Source organism: Narcine bancroftii, chromosome 8 (genome assembly GCF_036971445.1).
Source record: "Narcine bancroftii isolate sNarBan1 chromosome 8, sNarBan1.hap1, whole genome shotgun sequence".
NCBI classification, from domain to species: domain Eukaryota; kingdom Metazoa; phylum Chordata; class Chondrichthyes; order Torpediniformes; family Narcinidae; genus Narcine; species Narcine bancroftii.
The window spans coordinates 44,112,554-44,123,879 of record NC_091476.1 but is presented as its reverse complement, the minus strand read 5'-3'; positions in this window follow the sequence as shown (position 1 = coordinate 44,123,879).

Genomic DNA, 11,326 nt, shown 5'->3' with positions numbered 1-11,326 from the left:
TTTCCTATGGTCTCTCCATGGTCAACGATCACCCCATGCACACCTGTCATACTGTTGACTCCCCACAACCACTGGTCTCCCTATAGTATTCCCATGATCTCCCCTTGGTCACCGGTCTACCCATGGTCTTCCCAATGATACCCGTCTTCCCATGGGCACCTGTCAGCCCATGGGTTACCAGTTCCCCATGGACACATTCCTCCCCATGGGCATTCATCTTCCTATTGTCTCTCCATGGCATTAGTCTTCCCATGGATTCTTACTCCATTGGCACCCATCTCGCCATGGGCACCAACATCACCATGTGCCGTCAATGGGAAAGGCTGGAACACCAGTTTCCCATGGAGTCACTGGTGAATGAAACCATCGGCATCAGTCTCCCCATGCCACATGGCATCTTTGATGAATGGAATAATGAGCACCTGTCTCTCAATGAGGATATTTGACAATAGGAGAGCCATGGGCACTGGTCTCCCCATAAGCTGTTGGTTAATGTCATGTCCATTGGCATGTCTCCCCATCCCCATTAGCTATGGGTTAATGGAGCATGGGCACCAGAAGCCCATGATCCACTGGGCAATAGGGTCAAAGGGATGGCCAGCACCAGACTCTTCATGGGATGCTGCTCATTAGAAGTGGTCTGATTCAGTGAGGCTGTTGCTCAATGGGAGGGCAGTGGACACTAATGGGTGTCATTGTTCAATGAAATCGTTCTGGACAACAACCAACTCCCCCATCTTTTCTCTTCTTTACTCAATGACCTCATTGCTTAGGGAGGGGACCATGGGCAGCAGTTACCCCAATGGGTCATTGTTCTGGCCATCAACTATCCAGCTACTCAATGTTCACTGTTGAAGAATTGTAGGCACCAGCTTTTCAATGGGCATTGCACTATTAAAGGGGTGTGAGCACCAGCATGAAAAGGTTCATGAACACCAGCTAATGTTCTGACCATCAGCTGCCCAGGGTGGCATGATTTTGACTTTGACAATTTTAAAAAGAAAGATCCTCTGGCTGCCATATTGGTTCTATCTATAACTTGCATTGTCTGGGGAAAGCAGCCAACTTATGAGAAGACTCATCCCACCCTGGCCACACTCTCTTCAATCCCCCTCCTACCCATCAAGATTCACATGTGTAAGATCACTCACCAGCAGATTCAAGAACAGTTTCTTTCCTGCCATTCTCAAACTCCTGACTATGTTTCTTTGTAGCTCTTCCATGTCTCTGTATGTCAGTATATCTCTGTGCATGTGCCTCTATAATCTGCACGCACGTCTGTCACTCTGTCCCTGTGTGTGTGAATCTGTCTGTTCACACCTGCATTTGTGTGTGTCTATCTGTCCATGTCTCACTGTGTGTGCGTGTATCTGTCTACCTCCCTGTCCCCCCCAGCTTTCTCTCTCTCGCGCCGCCTACCCGACTCTCTTTCAGTCCATGTCTCCCTCTCCGCTACGTGTGTGTGTGTGTGTGTGTGTGTGTGTGTGTGTGTGTGTGTGTGTGTGTGTGTGTGTGTGTGTGTGTGTGTGTGTGTGTGTGTGTGTGTGTGTGTGTGTGAGAGATTGCAGATTTATTGTCAGAGCACAAACATGACATCACATATAACCCTGAGATTCTTGTTCCTGCTGGTGAAGCAGGGTTATAACGTTTTAGTTGTGCAAAATCAACTGTATACAATGTACACACATAAACAAATAACTGCAAACAGACAGAAAATGTAAACAAGCTGATTGTGCAATCCAGATGAGCATGAGAGAGCGAAATACTGTTTCATCTGATTGAATGTGCACAGTCAGATGATAATGGACCTATTAAAATGAAAACTTATGATAGAATCTACCAGGAGAGGGAGCCCCTGGCCTGAATTGACACCACAGCACCTTCGGTTTACAGATTCCAGACTCCAGCCCTAAAAATTCTGCTGCAAAATGCAATTGATGAATTTTACAGATCCAATGCCCACATTTTGTAAAGCACTTTCTCAGAGCATCATGCTAGGTGGGCAATACAATATAAGCATTATTTTTAAAAAATTAAACAGGGCTTTTGGAGCTGCTTTTTAGGTATTACATAGAAAATAAAAAAATAATTTCCAATAAAGGGCTCATGCCCTAAACGTTGACTGTCTTTTACTTCCTGTGGATGCTGCACAACCAGCTGAGTTTCTCCATCAACTTTCTATACTGTTCTAGATCCCAGCATCTGCAGGAGGGAGTCAGGGGAACATGACCAATCCTCATCGAGGGCTCAGTAGTGGAGAGGGTCAAGAACTTCAAATTCCTGGGTATCAACAACTCCAAGGATCTGTCCTGGAGCCTCCATGTTGATGGGATAATGAAGAAGGCTTGCCAGTGGCTATATTTTGTGAGGTGTTTGAGGAGATTCGATTTGTCACCCAAGACTCTCAAAAACCTCTATAGGTGTACCGTGGAGAGCATTCAGGCTGGTTGCATCACTGTCTGGTGTGGAGGTGCCAAATCATAGGATGAGAAAACTCCAGAGGGTTGTTAACTCATTCTGTGACAGGGTCGGTGCCAGAACTTATGTTGGTGGGGGTGGGGGGGAGGTGGGTGAAGTACAACACTCAAACATGTTCAGCAGTGGGGGGTTCGTGTTGTTAACATCCCCACTGTGGCTGATGAGAGCACTGGTTTAATTGCGTCGAGCATCACTAGAGACTAGTGATGCTTGACACATGCTTGTGATGGCGGCCTGGGCAGGTGAAGAGTCACTTGGGATGGGTGGAGAGTCGCTAGTGTGTGTCAAGCTATATGCCTGTGATGATGGGAGCAGGTCTGATGGCGAGCAATGGCTGTGACAATATGGGGGCACAGCTCGTCGCTTGGGGGACAATGCCTGTCAATGTCCTCCTTTGCTCCGTCGCTGTCCTGTGACATCACAGGCACCAGACTTCACTCTACATTAGGCGGTGTCTTAAAAAAGCAGTCTCTATCCTCAAAGTCTCCCACCACCCAGTCCTGTCCTCTTCACTCTGCTACCATCAAGGAAAAGGTACAGGAGCCCGAAGACGAGCACTCAGCAGTACAAGGACAGCTTCTTTCCCACTGCCATCAGATTCCTGAATGATCAATGAACCAAAGGCACTGCCTTATTTTTTGTGGCACTACTATATTTATTCTCTTTTTATATATATTAGTTTTTTGAATATGGTTATAATATGTATGTTTGCACTGTGATGCTCACAAAACACCAAATTTCATGATGTTCATTGCATTTCATTTGAATGATCTAAGTACACTTGTCCCTGAAGTAGACTCTCACCTAAATGGTCCAGGAAGATGAGAGTTGATATGCATCAAGGCAGCTTTTATAGGACTGTCCATGAGAGCGCTTCATGGAGTTTCAGCCAATGGCCTGTAGAGGGTTTGAAGTTAATGTATCATGAGGTGTAGATGGATTTTTCACCTCTAGACTTGCTCATTTCAGATGCAATACCATCATAAGAGGTGTTTACTGATGTTTCTGCTATGCTAGACTTCATTCCGAATTTTCTTTTAATAGCTGTGCCAGCTAGTAGCAGACCAAAAGACTATAAGCAGAAAGAGGCTATTCATCCCATTGAGTCTGTTCCACCATTTAATCATATACTAATCCATTTTCCAACTCAGCCCCACTACTCGGCCTTCTCTGCATGACCTTTGATGCCCTGGCTAATCGTAAACCTATCAATCTCTGCCTTAAATACACCTGTAGAAAAAAATACTAGTTAGTTGTGAATTTCCTACTCACTGCTGCATGTACAGGGTAGGACTCCAGGGATAATATATCCCCAGACTACTGAGATGAAATGAATTAATACAACCCTGTGTTATAAGTTCATGAAGAAAAAAATACATCCCCCTGGATCACTTGATCTCTATTGCGCAATCGACTTCCTGCTGATCTGAGCTTTCTAAATCCAACTGCCTGAGTCACCTGACTCCAATTGCCAGGTGCAGACTTCAGATAAAATCCCTGCTGAAGTCTGCTACACACTGAATGACTTGGCCTCCACAACCACCTGTGGCAACAAATTCCACAGATTTACCAGCCTCTGGATAAAGACATTCTTCCATATCTTGGTTCTAAGCAGACACCCTTCAATCCTGAAGTTGTGACCCAGGTGTGCTCTAGCAAATGGCAGATAATGTGAAAACCAGAGGATCTTCTCCTGGTTTCAGTAATTTTTTCATTGGAAGATTCTTCCACTTCTGTGTCCTTTACCCAGAAGCTCATCTGGACCACATCACAGTTACAAAGCACAAACTCCATTCTAAGCTTTGAGAACTGACACCTTCCCCCATCAAGTGCTCCACCATAGGCATACAAGGTTTGAGACAGGTACATAACGAGATTCTTACCACTTCCCTGGATGTTGGCAATATTCATAGAAATCCGTTCCATTCAGGACAGATCTTTTTCAATCTTTTTATTGATTTTATAATATAAAATGTATAAACTCATAATGTATATGAATACCTAATAAGTACAGAAAGTAACACACTACTTTATATACAAAGCTATTATAATCAGTACCCATATCACTAATCACTTCTAAAAACTAAATTAAGGAATGATTATAAAATATTTTATTATAATATATAATATCTATCCCCACTACCTAGACTGGAGTTGTATGGCAAAAAGATTAGTACTCTGATTCAGAAAAAGAAAGTGTGAAAAAAGAACATAAAATTGTCATTGTTCTTGAAGTTTAGAAAATAGTTTACAAATGGTCCCCACATATTTTGAAAATAAATATTCCTATCAGTTATAGATCATTGGATTTCCTCTCAATTAAGGCAAGGCATAATTGCACACAACCATTGAACATGATTGGGCAGAGCAGCATCCTTCCACCTAAGTAGTATTACACGTCTTGCCATCAGGGAAGTAAATGACATTATTTGGCATTTAGTTGGCGTTAAAGTCATGCTAGTCTCTCCAATAGTGCTAAAAAGAGCAACTAAAGGATTATGCTCTATTTAAGTCAAAAATTATTGATAAAGTCTGAAAAACCTCTTTCCAATACCTTCTAAGGCTCGAACAAGTCCAAAACATATGAATTAATGTAGCATGCCCATTGTTACATCTGTCACAATGTGGACTCACATTCAGGACATTATGAGAAAGTTTATCTTTGGACATGAGAGTAGGACGAGCACATAATGATAAGGAATTAATCAATTTAAAGACCAAATCACAACTCTTCAGATATTTAAAATTGTATGTTTTAAAATTTAAAATTGTTTTTAATTTCATGCTTGACACAATTTTATCAACATATCATAAATAGTAGATATTAAACCTTTCAATGAAGGTTGTAAATTTAAAATTGCATCAATAATATTCAGATCAGGAGCATTTAGAAACTCAGGTAATTGAGAGTGGAGAAAGTTTGTGATCTGTAAATACCTAAAAAAATGAATTTTGGGTAAAGCAAATTTGCTTACCAGTTGTTCAAATGAATTAAGACAATTGACAATAAATAAATCTTTAAAACTTATTATACCAATTCTATACCAGTCATAAAAAGTTAAATCATTCCTAGAAGGTTGAAAAAAGTAATTGGATAAAATAGGGCTGGAAAGAGAGAAAAAATAAAACCAAAATGTTTTCTGAATTGCAACCAGATCCTCACTGTATGTTTATCAATTAATTTCTTTAACTAATTAAAGAAAAAATGTAGTGAATATCCAAGATGTGCAGTAATGGAGAATTTTCTTGCCTATTTTAACTCCAGTGTGACCTATATTGGGCAATCCAGTTGATAATTCTAATAATGTGACAATCCACTTACCAGCAAGTGAACTGGCTCCCAAAATGGCAGACATGCTGTGGAAAATGCAGGAAATTGACCTGAATCCAACACAGGTTTTAATCTGGACTGATGACATCACTGATGACATCATTTCCTGTCCATGTGACAGAAGCCTGGAGGTGTCAGTCTTGCACGAGACTCTACAGTGTGTACATTGACTTCCCAGTACATATCGTTATGAGCCCAAAGGACCCCAAAACCCAGCAGCAATAGACATTCACCACAACAAGTGGTTTTTAAAACAAAAGTTATTTCTAATCAACTTTAAACATGAAAACAGAATCAAACTTTAACTTATCTCTATACTTAACTAACCCAAATTAACCCCCTTCTAATTCTAAGCGCACGTGTATGTAATATGTGTGTAAATTTAAGAAAAGTTCTTTGGTTCACAGCTCAATCTCACTTCTTCTTCCAAGTTTTCTGGATGCAGGCAATTCTTATATTGTGCACAGAATTTAACATGTATAAAGTTCACCAGGCTTTGGTGCTAGAAAGGTAAATGTTTACTGCTCAGGAAGGTTCTTGTAGGGTTGTCAGAGAAAGATTTGTTGTTCCAGGATTTCCACAACTGAGGTACCACCATTAGACACCTCAAGGACTCACTGATGAAACTTGCCCCATCAGTGTTTTCCAGATGGTAACCTCTTTCTTCAGGCTACCACCACAGAGTTCCTTTCTGTTCCTCTTGTTCCAAGAGAAACATCAGACAGATAGCACTTCCAGCCATCCACTGCTTTGGAACTTTCTGTTTCCAACCAGCTCTTCCTAGCTTGTTTCAGCCATGACTGTTCAATCTCTTTTCAGTATCACACACACTGGCTGAGAGAGCTTGTTAACATCTCTCTCTCTCTCTCTCTCTCTCTCTCTCTCTCTCTCTCCAATTGAGACTCCAGGAAGCCCATGTGACCCTCTCACTTGCAAACCCCGGCCTTCTTCAGCAAACAACAGGAGTTCTTCTCCTTGCTCAAGGTATTGTCTTAGATAAACAAAACCTAAGAGTAACTTTTCTGTGAGCACTTTGCAGAAAAGTACTTGTAGCCAGTTTGACTCCTCCAAAACAATGGTCTTTCATTTCATAACGTCAGTTCAATTAGCACCTACTTGTGAAATGTGCATCACATTCTCCAGATATCCTGCAAAGTTATTGAATATGAATTCTTCAGTCTTTCAAATAAGATCTGTTTTAAAATGTGTGTATGTATGTAACCTACTCTAAATCTTATAAAATTCCCAAATATTTATAATCCATTACAATACATTGACTTGACCATATGTACACCAATGTCTATAGTAGCTCAATATAGACTGCTTTGCTACATTGGTGACCCCCCACATGGAAAATGTTTCTTTGATGCATGCCATGGCTCTGAAACTGGCAACATTTTGGACTTCACAACCATGTGTATGGTTTGACCAAGCAGAAGCCCAATTCCAGTTGAGGCAGATAACATCTGATTCCACGCGGTGCTACTATGTAATAAGTGTGCTGGATCAAGAGACGGCATGCCGAGTTTCTGATTTTCGGCAGCATCCTCCAGCAAGTAGATGATGCTCGTGAGTCTTCTCATCCATACCTTTGGCCTCTCATGATGTGAGTGAGTGGCCCATTTACTTCACTTGGATGCTAATGAATGAAATTCTGGGACTAGTGGAAGGCCATAGGCCCTGCCTCATGTTTGAACAGGCTTTCTTGGATCAATTGCCAGAAGATATCCACATGCTGCTGGCTGATGAGGATTTCAGTGACCCACAGAGAGTTACAGCCCATGCTGACATTCTATGGCAGGTGAGGCAAGAAAGCGTAACATCCGTAGGACAGGTCACCAAGTCCTGTTCACAGCAGCAGAATTGTTGAACCTCAATATTGGACCGGCAGCAGGGTTGATCAAATCCACTGTTAGACCGCCTGTCGGACAGGAGACAACGGGATAAAGATAGCACCCATTGGTGTTTTTACCATCAACGATGGGGTGCAGAAGCTTGCTGCTGTTGACCTCCCTGTGCTAATGGCTGTGGTAGCTGGCCATTGAGACAGGCTTTTATATGTCTGGGATAGACATTCCAGCCGATGTTTATTGGTGGATACAGGGGCTAAGATCAGCGTGTTTCCCAATTTGGGGCATGACACATGTAACAGAAAACCCGACCATCAATGAAAGCTGCAAACTGCAGTACTATGCAGTAGGATCCCGCTTCAGTTCGGTGATGCTAAGTTCATGTGGACATTCACATTGGCCGCGGTCGCAAAACTGCTACTGGTAGCTGATTTTCTCAGAGCACATGGTCTGCTGGTTGAACTAGAGGGACGAGAGCTTGTTCATACCAACACATTCCAGGCCTTCGCCCTAGGTGAGGCCAAGCTGCCAGCCCTGCATTTATACTCTGTTACTCTTTCAGAGAATGAATTTGCCAAGTTTTTGGTGGAATTTTCCGCAATAACTATGCCACAATTCAACTCAGCGATGCTGAAACATGGGTGCAGCGCCACATACCAATTGAAGGGCCATTGCTGTATGCCTGAGTGCGCAGGCTCTCTCCCTTCATCTGGCCAAAGGGGAGTTTGAAAGGATGGAGGACATGGGTATTGTATAATGGTCCAATATCTTCTGGGCTTCCCCGCTCCATATGGTACCCAAGGCCACAGGTGGGTGGAGACCCTGCGGTGATTACCGTAGGTTGAATGAGGTTACCACACCAGATTGCTACCAAGTATCACATTTACATGACTTTGCATCTAACCCACAGGGAGCCTGTATCTTTTCAAAGATGGATCTGGACCGGGGGTATCATCAGATCCCCGTTCACCTCGATGACATTCCAAAAATGGCTATTATTACACCCTTTGGCCTTTTTGAATTCAGAAGGATGCCGCGCAAACTTTCCAACATTTAATGGACAGAGTGGGACGTGATCCTGAATTTTCCTTCATACACCTAGACAACATACATCGCTTGCCACAGTTGTCAGGAACATCTATTCCACCTGTGCAAGCTTTTCACTCATTTGAATAAGTTTGGGCTGACGATCAACCCAGCCAAGTCTCAATTCAGGTTAGCGACCATCAAATTTCTGGGCCATAGAATTGACAAAAATGGAGCAAAGCCACTACTGGCAAAGGTTGAGATGATCTAGGCATTCACAAAGCCCAGCACAGTGAAAGGCCTCCAGGAGTTTGTTGGAATGGTGAACTTTTATCGCCGGTTTCTACCATCAATGCCTCACATCATGCACTCCTTCTTCGCCCTGGTGTCAGACAAGGCAAGGGATGTCACTTTGGACAAAGAATTGTTGGCAGCATTCGAAAACGCCAAGGAAGCACTGGCTAATGCTGCATTGCTGGTCCATCCAAGAACAGATGTCCTGACAGCCCTGACAGTGGATGCTTCCAGTACAGCAGTAGAAGGGGTGCTTGAACAGTACAATGATGGGCATTGGAATTGGAAACCATTGGCTTTCTTTAGCAAGTACCTAAGACCACCAGAACTCAAGTATAGTGCCTTTGATCAAGAATTGTTGGAACTGTACCTAGCTATTAGACATTTCAGGTACTTTCTAGAAGGCAGGCATTTTACGGCTTTTACAGACCACAAGCCACTACATTAGCCTTCATTAAGGTATCAGATCCATGGTCGGCTCGTCAACAGAGACATTTATCATATATTTATGACTTTACGATAACCATCGATCACATCTCAGGAAAGGCCAACGTAGTGGCTCTGTCTCTAGTTCCTTCTTGAAGCAGAGTGAATTAAACTATCCCCAGGGCTATATGTGATACAAGGTTTGACTCTCTTACTGTGATTCAATTGCTTTAGAAGTAATTATTGCAAGAGTATAATTTTAATTTGTGATATGCAATGAGTATAATTTTAAATTATGGTCAACTGTCCCCACAATTGAACATCTAAGTCTTGGGTTTCACCTCCATTGGTAGGCAGGAGCCTATTAAACAAGCCCTGCATTTCTGTGAGTAAAAAGAAATGCTTATCAAACATGACCAAACTCACTTTATGTTTCCTTGCTGCCTGTCACTTTGGTTTTGTAATTCTCAGGGACCAGCGTTCAAGCCTTTCACCTACCTTGGCCATTTATTTCATTATCAATATGAGATACAAAACACTGCAGTGGCTGAAATATAATAATACAATACTGGACAAACCCGATAGGTCAGGCAGCATCTGTAGAGAAGGGAAAATGAAGTTAAATGTTGCAGGTGGTGGCTATTGGAACTGGCTGGTTCTAAAACAAGCTGGAAAGTTGCCATACACTGGAAACAAAGGTTTTCTTTCCTGAACACTTTTTTATGCATTTATGGCTTTTCGGGTGCTGATCACAAAAAAAATCACCTTAAAAATTCCCTAACTCCTAATTTTTTTAATCTATAAATTATTTTTTTGTGATTTCCTGTCATATTTTTAACATGCTTCAAGCATACAAAACCATAAAGTGCAAAATGTCATTGAAAATTCCCTTTTTGCATTTGTAGTCGAACTTCCTCCCTGCTGATCTTAGTGCAATCAATGGTGAACCTGGTGAAAGGTGTCACCGGAACATTGCAACCATGGAAAAGTGGTATTAAGGCGACTGGAATCCATCAATACTGGCTGACTATTGTTGGACACTGACACAAGAGGCATCAGATGCTGAGTACAAACAAAAATCAGCGGCAAAATATTTTTAGGCCAGTTGAACAAACGCAATGTACAGTATCAGCATTATATAATTAAATATACTAAATTCAATTAAGTTAATTTAATGTTTCTCCAACTTCCTATATGATACAGCAAATCTGAAAATAATCTTTGTGTTCAGCTTCAAGTTGTCTATCATAATCCCCAATTTTCTTTCAGGAAACAATCTTTGGGAAAAAAAATTGTTGTTAAGTGTTATCTCCATTGAAGGTCACTTCAGGAGGGGCTTCCAACCTCTCCCACAGACAATGCTCGACCCGCTGAATTTCTCCAACAGATTGTTGCTCCAGATTCCAGAAGCCACAGTCTCTTACTCTCCCATGTCTCCACTAGAGGATACTTCCAGCCATAGTTTCCACTGGTAGGTGAGTCTCAAACAAAGGCACATGATCTCAAGATTCAGAGGAGAAGATTTAGGATGGAGATGAGGTGGAACCAGAGGGTATCTGTGGAATTGTCTGCCTAAGGAAGCAGTAGAATCTGCCTCGTTGAATACATTTATGGCGTAGTTAAACTGATTTTTGAAATAGAATTAAGAGTTATGGGGAAAATTAAATTGCAGTGTTTCCAATGTTAATTTCAAAAGCATTATAGCGACTGTAAAGAACTTTAGGTTTCTGAAAGCTGCTCTAGGGGTGCAGTTTATTTTGATTTTCTTCCATGAAGAAGAAGAACAAGAGTCTCTGAAGAATTCATAGAGGTGGCCATTGAGAAGTGAGGAGCAGTACCTGGGCGTAAATCTGTTTTTATTATCACAGGTTGAACATGCTCATAGAAATCTGGGCCATTAGTAAAGATTAAAAGTACTTTA